Here is a 22,267-nt window from a genome sequence, read left to right on the forward strand (position 1 = left end):
GAGAAGGGCTGACCCATGGCTTTCTGCATTCTTCTTTGAAAACAGCAAAGTTCAAGAATTGGGTCAAGGAGGTGTGTCAGGTAGTACCGAGAATCCCCAGGAGATGCAGAGACCGGGGTCTGGGGCCAGCTCTGAGACCTGCAGGCCGGACCACTTCAGTAGAAAGCCATGGCCGTGGCCATTCTAAAAAGCAAGTAGAAACCTTGTATCAGGAAGAGGAGCTCAAAGCCTGGGTGATTCTGGTAGCACAAAGCTCGATATTATAGATAGATGCTCGGTGATCCCTTCCTGAACACCACGGGGAATGACGTGAGCCCCAGTGTCTTACTCTTTGCCCAGGCCCCCTCTTGGCTTCAGAAGTGAGAGCTGCGAGCTTCTCACCCCAATTCAGAATTCATTCTGCATCAGAATCGGCTCATAGTATCATTCCACCCAGGAGGTCTCCCCAGTCGGCCATATTTCCTTTCATCCTTGTAGCAGCAGCTGATCTGTTTTTCATAGTGAGTTTGCCCTGCTGCTAACATGAAATAGATGTCGTTTCTTTGGGTACCCATCGTCCAGTGGCTGTTCGCCAGTCACCACCCCCCCCACCCCCGTCACTTCCCTTCACACATCACCCGATGCATCTGGAATGCGGTGTGTGCCTCGCTGTCCACAGGTCTGAGACACACTGTATCTTTGATGTGGAGACTTAAAGTAAAACTAACTATTCCAAATGGAAGGCTAGATCTGATTCATGCAAGAGGACCTTTCAGACTTTAATTCTAGGACATTCTTTGCCCGAACTCTGGAATTTTGTTGCATCCTATCAATGTGTGTCCTTGATGCAGCATTTTATCATTTAATCCCCTAAACCTGCATTTTAGAACGTATATTTTGCAGTCAGTTTTTTTGTTTTAAAATGGTATTTGGAGATCTTAAAAACCTAGGAGTCAGGACATTACCCTATGAATTATCCTACGAATTGTTTTCAGTTCTCATAAGGAAAGTATTCCTAAGTCTGATTTCGCAGTGAACACGTTAAATAGGTATCTCTAAGTGGAAGCAGATGTATATGCTTCCAACTTTGTGCCTTTCCCAGAAAGTCATGATACAGGAAAAGTCAGCTGTCTTGTCAGAAAGAAAAACTATAACAAGAAGCCTAACTAGGAAGCATCTGGTTTATTAAAACTCAGACATTCTTTTTTTTCTTTTTTTAAAAGATTTCATTTATTTGACAGAGTCACAATGAGAGAGGGAACACAAGCAGGGGGAGCGGGAGAGGGAGAAGCAGGCTTCCCACCCAGCAGGGAGCCTGATGCAGGGGGGCGATCCCAGGACCCTGGAACCATGGCCAGAGCCAAAGGCAGGCACCCAATGACTGAGCCACCCAGCCACCCCAGCTCAGACATTCTTGCTGCTTACACAGAATAGTTCAGGTAGCAAATGTTTCCCTCCCTGCCCATGCCTCCTCTTCCTCCCCATTGTTTTTCTTTCTGATACTAGGAGCTTATATTTTTTCCATTTCCACTGAGAAGCCCCATGACAAGCAGATAATCACTAGAAGAATTTTATTCCCTCAGTGAAGAAAACCCCGTAACATCTATGGGGTTAAGTGATATCTAAAAAATAAATAAATAAATCTGTTATTTCAGGGGTTTAATCGTTGCATGTAAAATTTTGGTGATGTAGCCCTAACAGAGGGAATCCGTGAGGAGGAGGTTCTGGCAGGAATAGGGGAGGGGTACAGGGCCTCTGTTTGTCTCCTGTCCCAGCAAGGTCCTGCAGACAGAGCGCATTATAAAGCACAGGGGTGAATCGTCTTTATTCACCCTATATTCGACTTCCGGATTCCTGAGGCTGCGGATTTGGAGACAGAGCAGTGTTTGCCTATGAAATTGGAAGATGATTTTTGCACAAGTGCCCACATACGACCTAGACTTTGCCCATTCGGTCTGTCTGTCCCTGCCCTCATTATCGGAAGCAATCTACTACCAAGACAGGCCCACTAATAAGATAAATGATTTGCAAACTAAGAAAAATATTTAAAATCCATAGAAGTAGTTGTGCTATGTTACATTATACATAAAAATGGCCGTAAACAAGGAATGAGTCATAAACAACTCCACTGCTGTGAAAATGAAATCATCTTTTCTCCAGATCCCACTGGATCTCCTAGAAGGATCTGTATAACTCCCCTTCAATGATTATCCTTGAAAAATGAAATTGAAACAAAAGTTCTATTCTTTTTAAGTTGGCAGAACTTCTGAAAGGTGATTCTTTGCTGTGCTGTGATTCATCCCAAATGTAAATTTCTCTGACCCTGAGATAGTTCTGTTTTTCTAGTAGGAGCCTAGGAAAGCCAGGAGTGATGGGAAGTGGCCGTGTGTAGGCTCTTGGGTGAAGTGTGGGCCAGGAGACCAGAGGGACAGACCAGCAGCTGTGGCTGGCTGCGGGCTTCATGGGAGGCCACGAGTGGCTTCTCCCATCCCCACCCTGAACACTAGTGCAGACGGAAACATGCATTCCAAAATAGTCCCGGAGTTCTTCTTCGGAATTAATGGGAGGTTGGCTGGTGTTCCCCAGCCAGACCCACTTCTGGAGTGACATTTTGCTTCTGTGATATTCAAGGCAACATTATACTTACATATACTGGTAAAAACCTTTAAAATTATAGAAATATATGGCACAAAGTAAAATATCCTCATAAGCCCATCCCTATGCTCCTGAGAAATAACAAGTTTATAGCTCCCCCCCCCAATTTTGCCTTCGTACGCATAATATGTATGCGAACGGTTATATATGTATGTGTATGCATAGATACAGGTAATGAATTTTCAATAAAAACAGAATCCTATTTGTGTTCTAAACCATAAATCGGAGCTTATAGCTCATGTTCATGATCATGGTCTAAAAGTTCCTTTCTCCTTTTAACTTCATACTACAACTTGAGCATATTTCCAGGGCGATCCCTCAAGGCCCATCTCATTTTTTTTAAACGGCGGCCCTGTATGGCAGTGTATGCAGATCCCCAGTTTGTTCAGTCCTCTCTTGCTGGATATTTGGGTTATTCCATAAACGGTTACAATGAGCATTCTTGTTTAGGCATTCTTATATACTAGAGCAAGTCTCCCTCAGCCACTTCTAGAACTGAAGTCTCCAAACGCATGTGACAGTTATACGTTCTACATTCTAAGAAAGTAAGAAACTAGAGTAAGACTGAGGAACAACAGTAGCCTCATGAGTCATTGAAAAGGCTTTGGGGAGTTAGTCATGACAGCTGAGACCGGAAAGGAAGTTGCAGTATGAGAGCCATCCTCAAATTTTCAAAGAACCATCATTCAGAAGCAGAATAAGATTGACAACTTGACCCATAAACCACATGGGGGTTTGGGTGCCAACCATCCAAACAGTTGAAAATCGAAGCATAACTTTTTTTTCTTTTTAAGACTTTTTTTTTTTTAAATTTATTTATTTGACAGACAGATCACAAGTAGGCAGAGAGGCAGGCAGAGAGAGAGGAGGAAGCAGGCTCCCTGCCGAGCAGAGAGCCCGATGCGGGGCTGGATCCCAGGAACCTGGGATTATGACCTGAGCCGAAGGGAGAGGCTTTAACCCACTGAGCCACCCAGGCGCCCCCCCAAGTATAACTTTTGACTCCCCCAAACTTCACTACTACTAGCCTACTGTTGACCTTACCGACAAGGTGAACAGTTAACATGCATTTTGAATGTTACGTGTATCATTTTTTTAAAGATCAGTTTATTTATTAGAGAGAAAGAGAGAGCACACACATGCACGCAGCAGAGGGAGAGAATCTCAAGCAGACTCCTGACCGAGCATGGAGCCTGATCCCATGAGATTGTGACCTGAGCCAAAACCAAGAGTCAGAGTCTTGACCGACTGAGCCACCCAGGCACACCTGTTACATGTATTCTTTGCTGTATTCTTACAACAGAGTAGGCCAGAAAAATAAGAAATGTTTTAAGAAAATCATAAGAGAAAATACATTCGTAGTAATGTTCTGTAATTATTGAAAAGAATCTGCCTGTAAGTGGCCCGGTGTAGTTCAAGCCGGTGTTAATCAAGGGTTATCTTTCATCTGTTAGGACCCCAGGGGAAGGCATGGTACCAAAGTTTGACTTTGTACACAACTTCCTTAGGCTTAGAATTAATTGACCTCACCAAGTCCCGAGCACTGGTGTGCAGGAGGCCCTGAGAGCCGGGGCCTGCTTTCATGGAGCTTATCCTTCACTGGGAAAAATGGAAAATGAAGAAGTAAATTTATAAAAAAAAACAACAACAACAAAGCAAAGATGTCCCATTGTGGTCAGTGCTCACTGGAAAAAAAAAAAAAATGGGATACGGTGATAGGAGAAGGAGGAGGGAAAGCAGCCTTTAATAGGATAAACAGCAGACCCTCGAATGCGGAACAGGCTGCCTTGCTGGAAGTCAGAAAGGGAAACTGTTAATGTTCACGGAGGATTCAATCATGAGGTCTGCAAAGTCACTTAAAGTCTCTTTCCACTGAAGATGTATCGATGTCAACCAAACAAAAGGTATTGACAAGGGCTCATTTTCTTCCCAAGGATCACCTTTCTACTGTAGTTAAACTGGGTGCTTCCATTCTTATGGGGAAGACTGCGGGGAGGTCGGGGGTATCTACAGGAATGAAAGCTCTTTAGACGTGGGGCTCTGTTCCCGGGGAACCGTAGCTTTGGGCTGATGTTGCCCCAGAGGTGCGGCCTCCTGGCTGTCTTCACACCAACCAGGGCCCGTCCGAGGCACAAAGTCCAGCGCTTGCTGCGCGGAGATGGGAGCCATCCTACTGCCGGAGACCAAGCCGAAGAAAGCAAGACAAGACAGGTCCTGAAGCAGTAATTCAAAGCCTCCCTCTCTTTCCCATATGAGTCATTGTTAGTCAGAATATTACCTTTGCAGAGAAGCTTAATTCCTTTCAGACTTTAGAGCGATACTTCCTCTTGGCTGAGGTGTCAAGTTTTGTCTCCAAGGACATATTCTGTTAATTCTCTGACCCTAGGACTGTGGACATTTGCTTATTTGCATGACAAAGAGGTCTGTATGGCATTTCAACAAATAAAAACAGATATATAATGCCATTCTTTTTTCTTTTTTTTAAAAAATAAGTACTAAAATAGTTCTCCTGTGAACTTCAGAAGAAAGTGGAAACCCCCCCACACCCCGCCAGGGACAATTCTGGGGTTGGCTGTACATGACCTCCAAGAAGTTTCCCCTCCGTCCTGGACAAGATTATCTAGATAAACAAATGTGAAGTACATCAGGGGGCTCAAAAGGATAGAAAAATGTAGGATACAAAAATATGAACCTATGTTGTTAAGAGGTGTCTTACCATCATTATGAGATTCTGTTGGAGAAGGAGGTGGCGGCGGGGGTGGGGGGAAGGCGGGGGAGATTGACGTGAATGTTGTGAGAAATGCCAAAGAGAGAGGACTGAGAAGTTTTCTGACTTTCATAGCCATGCAGCCAAGGTGAGAGATTGGGGGTCTAGAGATAGATGGCTCTGTGCGCTGATCACCACTCCTCCCAGTAGATGATAAAACCAAAGGGCCCCTGCAGCCAAGCCCGCCCAGCCTTCCAGGGACAGTCCCTCGGTGAGGTACAGCCCCCCACCCCCTTGCCCTACAACCGCAGGAAAGGCAGGCAGAGGTTGGGCACAGCCCAAGATTTTCACTGGCAGCAGCCTCAGTGATTTACAGCCCCTTCTGTTACATCCCAACTGTCTTAAGATTTTGAAATTATTTATAGCTCGATGAACACGTATCTGTAACTAAGAAATGCATCGGAGACTCTATCCTTGTGAACAGAATCAAGGACCCAGGCTGCTCTCTATCTTGTAATTCCTGGGTTTCCATGCTGTTTCCTGTTCCTTTCCGGAAGTTGAATTTCAAATATTGCTTTTCAGACTTTATTTGGGACCGATTTTAGCTCCGCTTTCCCTTTCTCCTGCCTCTGCTGGCCATCAGCCACCAGAGTGCACAATGGCCAGCTGGCCCCTGGCAGATCTTGGGCCCAGGTGTGAAGGAGCTGGAGAAGCATTTCAAAGCCAAGAAGGGAGTGATTTCATTTTCCATTGACACTATGCAGAAATGAAGGGGATTCAAGTGCCTTCAGAAAAGCTTCCTTCCAGTGAGTGGAGTTTTGGGGGGTTTCCAGACTTACGCTGCTTTCATTCTTGGAAGCATCATTGTTGCTTCTCCCCCTTCCATTTATATCCCAGGAACTGATTCAGAAACCATAGAAATTGGATTTAGACTTGCTGAATGCTTGCAGACAGCTGACTGCACTCTTCCCCCCGAAATCCAGCCAGCTGGGTGAGGGCATCGAGAGTGGCGGGCCTCCTGGACCGTCCTGCTCGGGCCTCTAACTCCACCGACCCACATCTTACAGCAAAGTGCGCTAGAACTCAAGTGTTTTGCTTCATTCTTTAGACATTTTGTGGTTTGGGGCTCAATCAACCAGGGTATGATTTGCAATCCACAATAACCGGTTTTGGAGCAGCTGCCCAACGAGGCAGGTTTCATCTTGCTTGCTTGCTGCATTTTTTTTTTTAACCCCTCACACCTTTTTTTTTTTTTTTTTTTTTTTAATTAGACTTGGATTTTAGTTTCCTGAGCCTTTCAGTTACCACTGAATCAGACAGGCTTCCTGAATAAAGCCCAGCAATGAATGTATTTGAAGGTTCAAATTTGCCCCACAGGTGGTCTAAAAAAAAAAAATCACTAAAAATATGGTTACTCTCCGGATTGGATAAAATCCTCTAGAAATGAATGCCTTGCCTTGTGAGAGTGAGCTGGGCTTTACCTCAGGAGTGAACGAGTTCAGTTAAATCAGTTAAATTAAGATAAGATCAAACTAGACGAGTGTGAACCTGAGAAACGTTTTGGAGTCCTTTATATTAAAGAGCTCTTCCATAAAAGACCAGGTCTTTTCTGTTAGCAGCCCACCAGGCAAATACCATCTAAATAGCACATTTAGGAGGGCCTGGGATGGTGCCAATAAAAGGAAACATTGTTAAAACAGGAAAGAGGCGAAATGGGTGCCCCTGATCGTGTGCTACTGGGTGCCAGGCTTTGTGCGAGATGCTTTGTCTACTTTATCTCCCCTGTCCCGAGAGTCAGCCCAGGGCTGATGTTCGTTCGGGTGGGGACACGGGAGCTGGGAGAGGTTGAGGAACTGAGGGATGGGCTTACCATCTCCTGCTAATAATGCCTGACAGATAGATTGGGAACAAGAACCAGGTGACTGGTGCCAGCGCCCCTGGGCTGTCCCGCCGATCAGTGCCCAAGATTCAGAGGCAGTAAGGGCAGCAGAGACCATTCTGCCTGATGTCCAGAAGCTGCCTTTTATGCCCTCCTCCTCAGGCTGTAAGACAACCAACACAGGAGGAATGAGAATGTAGTCTGTGGTCTACAGCTGACTCTCCAGTCTTCTAAGAGAAAACCTTCCCAGAGGGATAACTTTCATTCTTCTGCATCTAATGATGCTCGTGTCGATGTCCACATGATTTTAAGGGTCATTTAGTCATGATGCATGGACCGCTGCATCTCAGAGTTCTTCCTGCATCCCGGCGTTCCCATATTCCAAGTGCAGCAAAGACGTCAGTGTCCCGCGTGGCAGGGGACCGAAGCTCAGGCCAGCCGTGGGAGCACAACAGCCGGGCGACTGAGGCAGCTGGTAGGAGGAGTCTATCCTCAAACCCATAATTTGGGGTCAAAACAAACAGATGATTAGCTGGGGGTTGTCACTCTCAATCAAGGGCTTTAGCATCGTCTAGACATGGTCTCAGAACCTGGGGGCTCCCTGGCAGATGCCGCAGCAGACAGGGGAGCAGGAAGGAAGGGCTTCAGCGGGTCCAAATCAGAAAGCCAGGCCACCCCGTCTGTGCATCAATAGCCTCACCTGAAAAGGGAGAGGGTTCTCCTACATGCTTCTCAGGTTTGCTGTGAGAATCGAGAAAGAACAAAAAAGGCATGTGAAGACTATTTAGAAATATGGTATCTTGATGATCCTTGGAGAAGTGCTGAGATTGCTGTCCAAGGGGCTTTTGAAACTGGCCAAGGCCACACGGGCACTAAGGGGAAGATGCAGCATTGGCATTGTCTGTTGACCTTCACTTTTCACTCCTAACCTGGGGACATGCTGCTCATGGTACCCTGGAGCCTTCCAGTCACGCCACAGCCACAGCGGAAGTCTCTGGATTCCAGCCTTGGTCTCCTACGATGGCACAGAGAATTTGAGATAGTCTTCAGAGGGTGGTAAAATTCTCCTGGACAGACTCAGGATGTCCATGTAATTTTCTGTCCAAACCAGAACACTTTTGAGAGTGAAAAGAAAGAAACTGACCAGACCCTGGAAGCATGAAGAAGACTGGACAGGTGGAACCGGGCTTCCCTGATTCTGCAGAGTGTTCCAGAAGTCAAGTTGGAAGGGCGCCTGGGTGGCTCAGCTGGTTAGCATCTGTATAAACAGGGTCCTGGGATCAAGCTCCGAGGCAGGATCCTTGCTTAGCAGGGGGGTCCACTTCTCCCTCTGCCTGCCACTCCCCCCACTTGTGCACGTGCTCACTCTCTCTGTCTTTCTCCCATTCTCCCTCTCTCAAAAAAATAAAATCTAAAAGTCAAATTGATAAAAGGTTTCATTACTCAGCCTCCAGTTAAATAGGAAGTTCATGGAATTCGAACAACTCATACATACACATTGTGACTAAGAGTGAGACAATGCTGATAACCCCGCTAACTCCATCCCATGGATGAGCGAGTGAGATAGTGTACGTGCCGAGTGTATAGTAGGCATTCGGGAAACACGTTAATCCCATAAAAAATATTTCCTAGTCAGATCACTAGCACTCAGGCAATTTCCTTATTTTCTGAGTGAAATACACACTCAAACATCTGATAGCTCTCACTTTCCCCATATGTATTACAGTATGATGGCTTCAGTTTCATGTTACCCCTGAAATAGTGGGGAAAGTCTTTGCTGTATATAAATATAATGTTTTCGTCCTGTAGATTACTAAATCACCTTTCCCACATTCCCAATATGTTTTCGATGGACCTCGTCCAATAAAGACATCAGTACAGGGAAATTCACTGAAAGCTTCAAAGACATTCACTATTGACCCAAAAACATAGCTCAGAAATCCAACTTCTGCTCAACATTCTTGCCCTGGAAGTTCATAGAGCTCCCATTCTAGAGAAATATCCCTGAGTACGTACTTTTGACGAAGACCCCAAGGTGATTTTCTAAGCAGGGCTGTTTGGGCTCTGTAATTTTTGGATGTAAGTTTGAGTCCTGTCCAAATATCCACAGACCTCCAGAAAGCAAGATCCCATGCTTTACTGCAGTAGCCCTGGGATGACCTAGGGAGCTGTGCACAAATCCCAGAACCCACCTTGACTTTCTGATTTCCTTGGTCCAGGCACTGCTTTGAAAGCTCCCAGAGACTCTACCATGGACCCAGGGCAGGAAACTGTGCTCCAAAAAGATGCTACTAATGCCTTCTTCCCTTTTTGTCCATACTCAATACCTTCTCTTTGATTTAAAAAGTTAAGACCTGGCCATTCAGGATTATTAGAAAAATACAGAAAAGCATGAAGTAGTAAATAATAGTTGCACATATATTGTTACCCAGAGACACCATGACTAACATGATAGTGTGTAGTATGATTTTTACTCTTCCACAAGTATATTCTGAGATTTTTCTATGCCATTTAATATTTTAAGAGATATTTGATGGTTAGAGTACTCAACTTTATGTGCAATAATTTAATAGTTCCTTGATATCAGACATTTAGCAATTGTTTAAAAAGGCTATTTTGAGAAAGCAGAATTTTTACATTTTTTTTTAACAAGAAACCATTGGCTTTGATGGAATGGGAGAATTCACTCTGTTCTATAGTATCCACATCCAATAGACTGGAAGTATTAAAATACATGTTTGTGGTTTTTTTCCTGGCATTACCAAAAAATGAAATATATTGTTACAATCTATGTAAATGTCAGCTTTTGAGAGGAGGAGGTTGCACAGAGATGATGAAACATCCCAACCCTTCATTTATAATTCTTTAGGTTCACATGAAAAGTTAAGATGATTTTTAAAAAATGCCTGAAGTTAAAATATCACCAAGACTCCACTTAGACAAAAGTACAATAAAAGTGTGTCAGACACTTTATAGGTATGATCTCTTTTAACCCCATGACAGGTTTGTAAAAAAGGATTTTACCTGCCAGGATTGCTGCTGGAGCATCATGCCTGTTCCCAGCGTAAAGCAAATATCCAGTCAGTGGTTGCTATTTAATGAATTGTTTGACAAGTACTCATCGCCCTCTGTCACGTTGAAAAAGTTATAACCATCGGGGCACCTGGGTGGCTCAGTCAGTTAAGGGACTGACTGTTGATTTCAGCTCAGGTCATGAACTCGGGGTCATGGGATTGAACCCCACAGCGGGCTCTGCGCTCAGTGCGGCGTCTGCTTGAGATTTTCTTCCTCTCCCTTTGCCCACCCCCCAGCCCTGCCCCGCTTGCTGGCAAGTGTTATCTCTCTCTCTCTCTCTCTTTCTAAAATAAATAAGGGGCACCTGGGTGGCTCAGTTCGTTAAGTGTCTGCCTTCAGCTCAGGTCTTAATCCCAGGGTCCCAGGGTCCGCATTGGGCTCCCTGCTCATGGGGGTCTCCTCCCTCTGGCTCACCCCCTTCTCAGTGCTCTCACTCTCAAATTAAAATAATAATAATAAATAATAAATCTCTTTTAAAAAGCCATATTTATCATTACCTAAGATTTCAGCTATTCTGTCTTTTATAGATAAGGCTTCTTTAGTCATCTATGTGTAGACAGACAAACCAAGCTGGAGGGCGGGGGACCCCAGCCTTGGACAGTAGGCATTTGTCGCGTGCTGTCAGAAACACCAGGAGCCGCTCACCTTGTCTGTGTCCAGGAAGGATGGCACCTGAACTCCCAGAGAGAGAGACAGCAGTGTGAGAGGGACACTGGGAAAGAACGTCCTGTTCTGGCTCCAGTGGATGGCTCTAGGTCCATTCAGATTGCCAAGAAACAGAGAGGTTCCCCACCTGCAGCTAGCCACCCATGTAGAACAGTCTCTGTACTTACGGAGCTCCTCAGACCACTTCTCAGAGCCTCACGAACACCTCAATGGCTCAGGACTTTGTTACAGCACAGATTCAGAGACTCCCGGGGAACCTGAGATGCTGCACTTCTCACAAGCTCCGATATAGCGCATTACCAGAGGCGTTGGGAAGATGATAGAGCCTCATCTCTTATCGGTCAAAAGATTGATTCCGTAATCAATCAGGAGATGGGAGAGTGACTCACAGACCTCCAGTCTCCAGGGTTTCCTGGGAGCCTCCTCGAAGGTGAGACCGTTGGGACACCATCAGCACGTTGGCATGGTGGTGCTGGGAGAGCAGGGTCAGAGCCCGCCACGGGCTTCACTTCTACCCACAAGCTTCCTTCAGGAGGTCAAGCTGCTGCTAGGGAGCTTTGAGCAAACATTGACCTGGTAATTTATTTACATCAGTCCCGTCAATTACACGGAGAACTTCCCGTGTGCCCATCCCACTACTGTCTGACTCCACTGAAGACGACGTGCCAGTGTCTTCGCTGGGTCGCTGGACGGGCTGGCCCCTGATTGCAGAGCTGGAATGGAGAATGACATCAGTAAACTTTATAATCCTCAGCACAATTAAGTATCATTGTAATTTTACATTTTAACAGACAACAGGTTATGGGGGCACCTGGGTCTCTCAGTCAGTGAAGCCACTGACTTCGGCTCAGGTCGTGATGGTCCTGGGATCAAGCTCCGCATTTGGCTCTGCTCAATGAGGATCTGCTTCTCCCTCTCTCTCTCTGCCCTCCGCCCCCCCACCCCGCAACTACTGTGCCCACTCGCGCTCTCACCCTCTCTCACATAAATAAAATCTTCCAAAAAAAGAAGACAATAGGTCATGTATAGAAGGTGTGTGCACGCGTGTGTGCGTGCATGCGTGCGCGTGCACACACACACACACACACTTTTCCCAAGCAACATGGATAAACATCTGAAGTTGGAAACGAAAGTAGTCCCAAGTGAAGATTCAGTGTTTTAGTTTTGTTTTGTTTTTTTAAGATTTTATTTATTTATTTGACAGACAGAGATCACAAGTAGGTAGAGCATCAGGCAGAGAGAGAGGAGGAAGTAGGTTCCCCACTGAGCAGAGAGCCCGATGCAGGGCTTGATCCCAGGACCGTGGGATCATGGCCTGAACCGAAGGCAGAGACTTAACCCACTGAGCAACCCAGGTGCTCCAGATTCAGTGTTTTTTTATTAGCTTACTCAATTTGGAATAGAGGGCAAAACCCATGGGTTCATAGTTACTGTTACCACCTTTTTTGTTTGACTCCTGAAAATACATCTTAATTATGCAGGGGGGGAAAAAAAAGATTACCATAGAAAAAGGAAGACTTGGCAGCCTGATACCAGGCTCTGGGAGAATTCAGGCCTTTTGTTCCATGTGCTTGTCCTCTAGGGCCCGGCGATTGAGACGTCGGAGCCTACACTGTACTCCCCTCCCCCCTGGAAACTCCCCAGAAGGAGTCCAGTTATACCAAGCATCTCATCTTTCGCAGGTAACTTAGTGAGGGGCTGCGAGGGCCCTGAGCCGATCACACCGTTCTAACCACCCCCTCCACCCTCCTGTTCATATTCGCCGCCCACCCCATGCACAACTCCATTCTGAAACCCTGAATTTCCAACCACAGGATTCTGTTCCGCCAGACAGCTTTTCTCATAGGGAGCATCTGTCCTCGTACTTTTGCAAGGAAATTTTCAATTCAAGTATAACAGAAAGTCAGGAAAGGCCACAGATCAGAGGTGTGCAATCGGACAGATTTCACAAAGCAATGCTCCCTTTGTAACCAGCACCCAGATTAGGTCTTGGTGTCTCCTTCCGGGATACAGTCATCACTTTACTGGCTCTGTGGGTTAGCTGTGACTGTTCTGGAATTTTGTATCAGCAGAATCATCCAGCGTGTACCCTCATGTGTCTGATTCCTTCTGCTCGATATTGTGTTCAGATCTGTCTGTGATGTTCTCTGTGGTTGTGTCTCTCATTCTCAGCTGTGCAGCTCCATGTAAGAAAAGACCACAAAGTGTTCATCTGATCTACCATGGATGGATGGATGCTGGGGTGTCTCTCTTCTTTGGCAGTTATGAGACCGTGAAATCATCACATGTGTCTTTTGGTGCACTTTTGTATGCCACCGTGGGGTTTCTCCTATGGAATGCTGGGTTCTAGGATATGAGTTTGCTCAGCTTTAGTACATATTGTCAAAAAGTTCTCCAAAGTGGTTTTAACAAACTTTATACCACCTGTGGTGTTTAGGAATTTTGGTGGTCCTGGATCTTCCCCAATACTTGTATTGTCCAACTTTTTCATTTTAGCTACTCTGATAGTGGACTCCCTGGAAATCTAATGATGAAAATTAATATTAATCAGCCTTCTTAAAAATTAATTACTTTTCTTAAATTCATAAGTATGGTCCTTCATGCCTTGGAAGCAGCATGGGTCCTTGGACAGTGTATGAGTGTGTATGGAATCAAGTAGAAATGGGCTTGAATGTTGCTTCTGCCTCTTTTCAACTGAGTAACTATCTCCAAAAATGGCTTCTCATTTGGTAAAATTAGAATAAAGGACAAGAATTGAGTGAAGATTAAATGACCTAATGTCTAAACCCCGCAAAACCCTAAGGCAGTCTAGAGTCAGTAATGGTGTGCTGTTTATACCCCACTCTCAACAGATTTTCTTTTTCTTTTTCTTCAAAGATTTTATTTATTTGTCGGAGAGAGGTGGTGGGGGGTGGTGGGACACAAGCAGGGGAAAGGCAGCCAGAGGGGAAGCAGGCTCCTTGCCGAGCAGGGATCCTGATGTGGGGCTCGATCCCAGGACCCTGGGATCATGACCTGAGCCAAAGGCAGCCGCTTAACCCACTGAGCCCCCCACGTGTTTCTCTCTCTCTCTCTCTTTTTAACAGAAATTCATATTTGCTGCAGAAAAGCTTGCTTCCCTTAGCCAAGCACGAGGGTCGTGTGTGGCCGTGAGCTGCTGCCAACCGTGACCAAGAACGATGAGCTGACACACGGTCTCTGTTTTCTTCCTAGATAATACGAATTTTCATAGTTTTCCCATGGCCATTTCTAAAATTATAGAGGATGACACTTAAAAGAGAGATTGGAAACCATCCAGCCCAACAATTCGTTACACAGGAACTGAGCCTCAGAGAGGCTGAATGACTCTTCCAAGACCCCACCGGTCACTGCGGTCTAGAGGCAGCTAGAACTCAGACCCCCTAGTTGTAACATGCTGCCAGTTTCACAGTGTTTGGTGGCTCTAATAATCAGGACATGAACCTGTTTTTTAAGTGATCATGAAAAGGAAAGTTTCACATATGCAGTTAGTGTAATTAATCAGTTGCTCACAATAAATTCCTAAAAGATTGGGTGCCTGGGTGGCTCAGTGGGTTAATCCTCTGCCTTCGGCTCAGTCAGGATCTCAGGGTCCTGGGATCAAGCCTCGCATTGGGCTCTCTGCTCAGCAGGGAGCCTGCTTCCTCCTCTCTCTCTGCCTCTCTGCCTACCTGTGATCTGTGTCTGTCAAATAAATAAATAAATAAAATCAAGTGGTTTATAAAGCGGGATAGGTAGGATATAGTTAAAGGTTTTCTTGCTGCCTTCTGAGATCAGCAAATGGTGTTGAATGAATGGCAGTGATGGAGCTCTCAGAGTGTCCAAAGAAAGATGTAACAAACTAGGAGAGAGGAGCATTTCCTCTGGGAAAACCCATACTTTCTAACTCCCACATTTGGGAAGCATGTTACAGTTAAGCTGCAAAAAACAAACAAGGCAACTTGTCAAAACGGAAGAACTTTTGGCCACAGCGGCTGCGGGGATTGGGGGCCGGAGAATGGGGATGGGGAGGAAGGGGGGACATTTGATCCCAGGGAAGCAAGGACAGGCCTGGAGAAAAAAGGCTGTAAAGGAGCTGCGAAAGCCCTCCGGGAACGGGGCCCTGCCCTCACTGAAGGACCTCTCTAAAATAACCCAGAAGACCACAGCAGGCATCTCAGTGAGAGCATTCTGCACACGGGTTTCTCAGGCTCCTCCATGAGCATTTTTCAGAATGGCGTCAACAGAGTGTGAAGGAAAATCTCATCTTCTGAGGTTCACATTTGTGCACATTTGTGCAACGGTGTTTGCGGGTGGTAGAGATGCTGCAGAAAACCTCTGATGGAGTGCATTCGAGGTCTTAGAACTTTCCAAAGATGGGATTCTGCAGACAGGAAAGCAGAGCGGGTGTTAGACCTAGGGCCTCCGTGCCTGGGCCGGGGAGCCTGAAGTTAGGGCCTCTGCAGACCTAGGACCCGGAGAAAGGAGAACAACAGGACCTAAATATGGACGGGCACCCCCGCCCCCAGATTCAACATCTGTAAAACGCTGTTAGAACTGTGTTCTAACTGTACCCTTACGGAACCCTCTTACACAGTGGGTGGGAATGCAAACAGGTGCAACCACTCTGGAAAACAGTATGGAGGTCCTCAAGAAGTTAAAAATAGAGTTACCCTATGACCCAGCAATTATACTCTTAGGTATTTGCCCAAAGAATGTAAAAACACTAATTCAAAGGAATACATGCATGGTTGTGTTTTCAGCAACATTATCAAGCAGTAGCCAATTATGGAAATGGCCATCGACTGATGATGAATGGATAAAGATGTGACATATATAGATGGTGGAATATTACTCAGATGTCAACAAGAAGGACATCTTGCTATTTGCAACAACGGCGATGCAGCTAGAGGGTAAAAGGTTAAGCAACGTAAGTCAGTCAGAGAGAGAAGGATACCATGTGATTTTAGTCCTATGTGGAATTTAAGAAACAAAGCAGGTGAACATGGGGAGGTTGAAGAAAGTGAGGTAAGCCAGAAAACAGACCCACCTGTAGAGAACAAACTGAGGGTTACTGGAGGGAAGATGTGTGTGGGGCTGAAACAGGTGATGGGCATGAAGGAGGGCACTGGTTGTGATGAGCACTGGGCGTCGTACGGAAGTGTAGGATCACTAAATTCTGTACCTGAAACTAATATGGCATGGTATGTTAATTAGCTGGAATTCCAATAAAAACCCGAAAGGAACAAAAATAACCATACCCTTACATCATCAGTAGCTTTAAAATTCTCTCTTTTGTTCATGCATCCTTCTTCATGTGTCTTCACAAATGCTTAGCAGGAAGTGGGGCACCTGGATGGCTCACTCAGTTAAGCCTCTGACTCTTGATTTTGGCTCAGGTCATGATCTCAGGGTGGTGAGATCAAGTCCTGTGTCAGGCTCTGCACTCAATGCAGAATCTGCTTCTTCCCCCCCCCACCCCAAATAAACAAAATCTTGGGGCACCTGGTTTATGTTAAATAGATTTATGTTTATATAATTAATAATTAATATAATTATTATATATAATATATATCATATATTTCTATATTATATTATATCATATAAAATAGAAAAATAATAATTAAATAAATAGGTTTATGTTAAATAGATTCATTAGAACAAATGTGAAAACTAGTTTAAAATTTTTGAAAAACAAAACTCACAAATGAAAAGTTGTTCTACAAGTTACTAGAATTTATTATGGTGGTACAGTAATTAAGACAACATGATACAGTACAAGAATAGATACATACATCAGTAGGACAGAGTGTAGAGTGTGGAGATGGTGCAGACTGTCAAAGAATAGTGTGGAAGGTACTGACTTTAAGTAATGGTATGGGAAGGAAGAACTGGGATCATCCAGGATAGATAGGGAGGGTATAACATGAAATAATGACTTCATACCATATACAAACTGAACTCCAGATGACTAAAGGAACAACTGAAAAGTCCTGGAAACATACTAGAAGAAAACACAGAAGGTTATTTTTGTAGAATTCTGGTGAAGAAAACAGTCATGAACAAGACCCAAAGGCAGAAGTAATAAAATGCATGATAGCAGGACACACAGTTATAATTGCTGTATGACAACATATAGGTAACAAAGTTGAAAACAAATAAAGACTGAGAGAACATTTGCCATATACAGGAGCAAAATACTTGGCTCAGTGGGTTAAAGCCTCTGCTTTCGGCCCAGGTCATGATCTCAGGGTCCTGGGATCGAGCCCTGCATTGGGCTCTCTGCTCAGAGGGGAGTCTACTTTCTCCTCTCTCTCTGTCTGCCTGTCTGCCTACTTGTGATCTCTGTTAAATAAATAAATAAAATCTTTATAAATAAATAAATATCTTTTAAAAAAAAAATGCTTGGCCGGATGTAAGTTCTCCCTTCAGGTTTCAAGCAGAAATGCTAGAGTGTGGGGCCAGCTGGTATCTGAGGGTACCACCCAAGCCCGGAGTGGGAAGGGCATCTCAGCCACACCAGCACGCCCACTCCCTGCTGCTTGGAAGGCTTCTCACCTTTGAATTAGTCATCCAGCAAACACAGATCAGTCATTAGCCTCCCTCCGTGTGTTGGTGACCAGCAGGGCACTGACCGTAGTGAGTTCAGTAGACAGTGGGCCTGCGCTCCAGAAATCTCACATCCACCAGACACATAGACAGGTCAGTCAGCTATTCACAACCGTAGCAGAAATCACAAGTGCTGCAACCAGTCTGGCTGGTCCTCTGGAAGGCTTCCGGGGACGACTGAATGTTGAAGTGACCGATTAGAAGGCCCCATAAATGTTCTCGAAGCACCACACTGTCAGAAAGATTGGGTCACGTTGTGTTACTTAAAAAACGCAAATGAGTTTTTGAAGTAAAGCAAAAAGTACCTCTCAAAGACATTTTTATTTTTTAACAAATCCTCCCCTTTCCTCCAAAGTCGAGGAGAGAAGCAGAGGGGTCCATCCAGGGATCAAGTAAGCCTGAAATGACTGTCCCCCACCGCCGTCCCCACTGCTCATTTTACAGTTCCAGTGTGGCTGCCTGTCATACCCTGAGTGTTCTTTCTTTTCTATAGCTCTCTTTCCCATGAGATCGAGCAGAGTGACATTACAGACTCAGAAGGGGAGGTCAGACCCTCCTGTCCTTTGACACACTAGGATCTGAAGTAAGTTCCTGATGCCCACATGGCCTTTTGAGTGTTTAGCAAAATATATGATGGCTATAGTTCATAATTTGCAATTTGCCAGAAGAGTAGATCTTAAGTGTTCTTACCCCAACTCCTCCCCGCAAAAAACTATCGGGGAGGAGACGGATGTGTTAATCACCTTGATTATGGTAATCATTTCACACCACATAAGTACGTTAAACCATCCATTGGACACCGTAAATAGATACTCTGTTCACTTGCCAGTTTTTCCTTAGAATTTTTGGGTCGTCAGAGATGATATTATCCCAGCGTGTGTTGTGAGTAGCAAATACTACGATGCATTTTCTCCTCCTGGTCAGTGTCTGAATTTCTTCCGAATATAATCTCTGTCGTGACCGCTCCACTGAAACTCACCAGAGAAAGGCTCGAAGAATTTACCACTACAGTCACTCTGAGCTCAATCTGGCACATGCCTTTCCCTCTTTATCTGCGAGATCCTTTTGCAGGATGTGACAACGTGGTATCTGCTTCTGTCTTCTGCCTTGGGGCACTCTCCCTGTCCTGGTTCTCCTGTCTCCTTGAGATCTCTCCTTGTTCGTGTCTTCGGCAGCCTCTCCCTTCGGGAGGACGCCGGAGGACGCCGCTGCGGTAGTTGAGCTGGGTATAATCTATCATCTTCCTAATGCCTCCGGTAATGAGCTTCTTTGGAGCTTGTGAGAAGTGCAGCGTCTCAGGTTCCCCGAGAGTCTCTGAATCTGCATTGCAACAAAATCCTGGGCCATTGAGATATTCCTGAAGCTCTGAGAAGTGGTCTGAGGAGCTCCGGACTCCGGAGATTATTCTACGTGGGTGGCTAGATGCAAGTGGGGAACCTCTCTGTTTCTTGGCAGCCCAAATGGACCCAGGGCCGTCCATCTGGCCGCTCTTTCCCAGTGTCCCTCTCACATTGCCGTCTCTCTCTGTGAGTTCAGGTGCCGTCCTTCCCGTCAGGAGGGCCATGGATGGGATGAGCAGCTTCTGGCTTTTCTTTTTCTTTCTTTTTTTTTTTTTTAATTAAGATTTTATTTATTTACTAGAGAGAGAGAGCAGGGACACAAGCAGGGGGGAGTGGGAGAGAGAGAAGCAGGCTTCCCACCAAGCAGGGAGTCTGATGCAGGGCTCGATCCCAGGACCTTGGGATCATGACCTCAGCTGAAGGCAGATGCTCAATGACTGAGCCAACCAGGCACCCCGCTCCTGGTGTTTCTGGTAGCACGCTACAGATGCTTGTTCTCCAAGGCTGGGGTCCCCGGCCTCTAGCTTGGCTTGTCTGTCTACACATAGATGGCCAAAGAGGGCTTATTTGTCATGCCTGTCTCCTTCCTGGTAACCTGTATGAAAAACTGACCTCACTACATGGATGTTGAGCAACGTGATTAATGGCAAAAGGAAGTACTTTTTGGTTTGACAAATAATTGTTTCCATTCTTTCATCTGAAAATCATTCACTTTCACAGGAAAAAGAATGTCTGACAACAGTGAGGACATTTATGTGGAAATGACCCATCTGAAAAGGCAAATACTCATTCTCCCTCTTAATCAGTGAGTAAGTGGTGATGGGAGAAATTTTCACCTGCTGTATTGCGTGTCTATCTTCCTTCCTTGACTATCTGCTCCATGAGGACAAAGACCATTTGTAGCTCTAACAACAAGCTGGGACCTGGCACACATTCAGGGCCCAATAAACATTTGATGAATGATACATGAGCCCATTTGTCCTCCATAGAACACTGTTGACACATCTTCAAACACTCATCTGGACTGGACACTCTTCATCAGGCAGTGTAGTAGTAGTATTTTATTTTCCACTGGTTGCAGTGTCCTCAGACTTAAAAAGGCATTATTAACATTGTTTGTAAGAAGAAATGTTGATGGAAATGAGTCAAATGGCATGATGGTTTGAAACTTGCCAGGTGTCATTTTTGGGAGATTAGATAACTGTGTTTTCTGGTAGAGTGAATTGCCTGTTTGTTGCAAGTTAAGACTTTGCTGGACTGGTTTACAGGGCCAGGGGGAGAGAGATAAGTGAATCTTCTAGTGAGAGGTCATCTGTTTGGAAAGCGGGGAAGATTCCATGAACGAGATCCAAGTGTTACAACACAGGGAAGTGTCTCAGACTGCAGGGAGATGAAGCCCCGGACGGAACATTCAAACAAAAGTCCTTCACGCCGTCCTCTCAAGAAAGCCCACCGAGTTCAAACCTCTGAGTGCCAGAATGTTTACAGCCACGAGTAGATTTGGGGGTAAAACCCTGAGACCAAAGGAAAAGTGAATCTTCAGCTGATATTCACGGGAAAAATGGCTCCTTCTCCTTTCCTTGCTTCTGCTCTTTCAGACGCCATTTTGCCCGCAGGGGTGCAAGCAGAGAGGATTACCCCTTCCCCAGGCCCGGAGAAGACAGATGTGTCATCTCAATGGCATCGTGTGTTTCCCTTCCTCTCAGGTAAAGGCTTGACCATTAGAGGAATGTCTCAGGCATCTTTTTGTTTTCCTTTACAGGAAGAACAAAAAGGTCCTTCCCGCCTAGAGTTTCATTTGTCCTAAGAGCCAACGGGCTGGAGCCATGTTCTTTGTTGTGTCTTTCTCTTCATCCCCCTGCCCAGCCACAACGACTCTATGACTTCGCTTCTTTCTATAGAACTCACGGTTCAGAGAATTCCCATTAAGAACAGACTAGAAATACAACCTCTGCAGCAGAAGGGGTAGTTTTTCTCTTTCATTTTAGATGGCCACCAAGCTTTCCAGGATACCTTCAGTTCATGGAACTTCTTCACACTAGAAGAAACCTCCCCTTACAATAAAAAGGCATTTCTGTGACGCAGTCAAGTGTGTGCTGTAATGAATTCAGTCAGCTAACACGTATATTTGTCATCCTGATGTGACTAGTGACCTTGACTGGAAAGGGAGTGTCTCCTGTTAGGATCTGTTCAGTGCAGGGGGCCCCAGGCTGTCTGATTCCATCAAGTCAGGCCGGATGGCACACTCGGAACTTGGTAGGAGGACGGGTCTCGTGTTAAGTGTCTCACCACAGAGAAGTGTTTAAAAATGAAATCAACATATCATTTGATTTTTTGAAAAGTCATTTCCGACCGTTGAGTGACTTTAGGCCACATTAGGGAAGCTTTATTATCCAGGAATGTTTAGAGGGTGGATCTGAACCCACTTTCTAAAAGAAATGTTAAGTCTACTGAGAGAGTCTCCATGAATCAGGCACAAACTCACCAGAGGACTGTCCTCCCAAAGAGCCCTTTGAGACCCTACCACACCCAGAGGTCTCTCTCCCCCTCTGCAACCTCAAACAGCCATGTTCAGCTCACACCTCCTTCCTCCCTGCTCTCAGCCTGGCTCCTGGCTCGCCAGACCGCAGACACCCCGTCCTCTGGTTGTGTGAATTTTCTTCTAGCAGCTGTTGTGTAAGGCTGCATCCACCACAGTCTTGCCCATCGGGCGGCTCCCCTCCCCTCTCACGGCCCCAGCTGGAGGCGGCCCCCAGAGCTTCTGGGCACCCCCTCCCTTCCATTCAGAGTCTGGCTCACCTAGAGAGCGGCCGTTCCTACCAGCGGCTGATCTCTGATGCGACTCGTCAGCCAAGGTGCTTGTGTCTTCCTCCCTGCCTCCATTTCTGGGTTTTTCCATGCTCCGTTCCTCTGCACAACTGCAAGGTGTTCTTCACGGTATAGCTCGAGCATGGCGTCCCTTAGAAAGCTTTGTTCTAAGTGCCCTCTGTCCTCTCCTCACCAAAAACCAGCAGGGCACGTGCTTGTTTTAACTTCTTTTCCACCAAGTCCCGTTCTGTCTCTGTCATTGACTGAGTTCCTTTGGGCAAGGGGCCAGCGCATTCCAGAAATGGCGGTGAAAGGGTAAATTGATTGGTTAATTAATTAATAGTTTACAGTAGCATACCTTCAGTGCAAAGATCGCCTTAAAATAATCCACACACTAGGCTATTTTAGAATGATGACTAGGCTAATCTATGATCAGCAAACGTTTTAAGTCTAGGTCACAAATTCCTCTTTAGTCTACTGGCTTGCTGTAAGAGATGTTGGTTCCTCTGTGTTACCAGTTTCATCTTAAATTTGTTGTCAGGGAAAAAATGC

General features: G+C 45.5%; 1 protein-coding gene and 1 long non-coding RNA gene across 2 annotated transcripts in view; one reads left to right on the forward strand and one right to left on the reverse strand.

The window, feature by feature from the left end:
• Positions 1–22,267, forward strand: part of EGFR (epidermal growth factor receptor) — a 202,670-nt gene that overhangs the window by 96,497 nt on the left and 83,906 nt on the right. The window lies entirely within an intron of this gene.
• On the reverse strand, positions 16,722–21,954 carry LOC132015145 (uncharacterized). Its single transcript, XR_009403558.1, has 3 exons — positions 21,707–21,954; positions 17,517–17,799; positions 16,722–16,962 (listed from the first exon to the last, which is right to left on the reverse strand). It is a non-coding gene; the product is annotated as an uncharacterized LOC132015145 (long non-coding RNA).

This window comes from Mustela nigripes, chromosome 4 (genome assembly GCF_022355385.1).
Source record: "Mustela nigripes isolate SB6536 chromosome 4, MUSNIG.SB6536, whole genome shotgun sequence".
Classification (NCBI taxonomy): Eukaryota; Metazoa; Chordata; class Mammalia; order Carnivora; family Mustelidae; genus Mustela; species Mustela nigripes.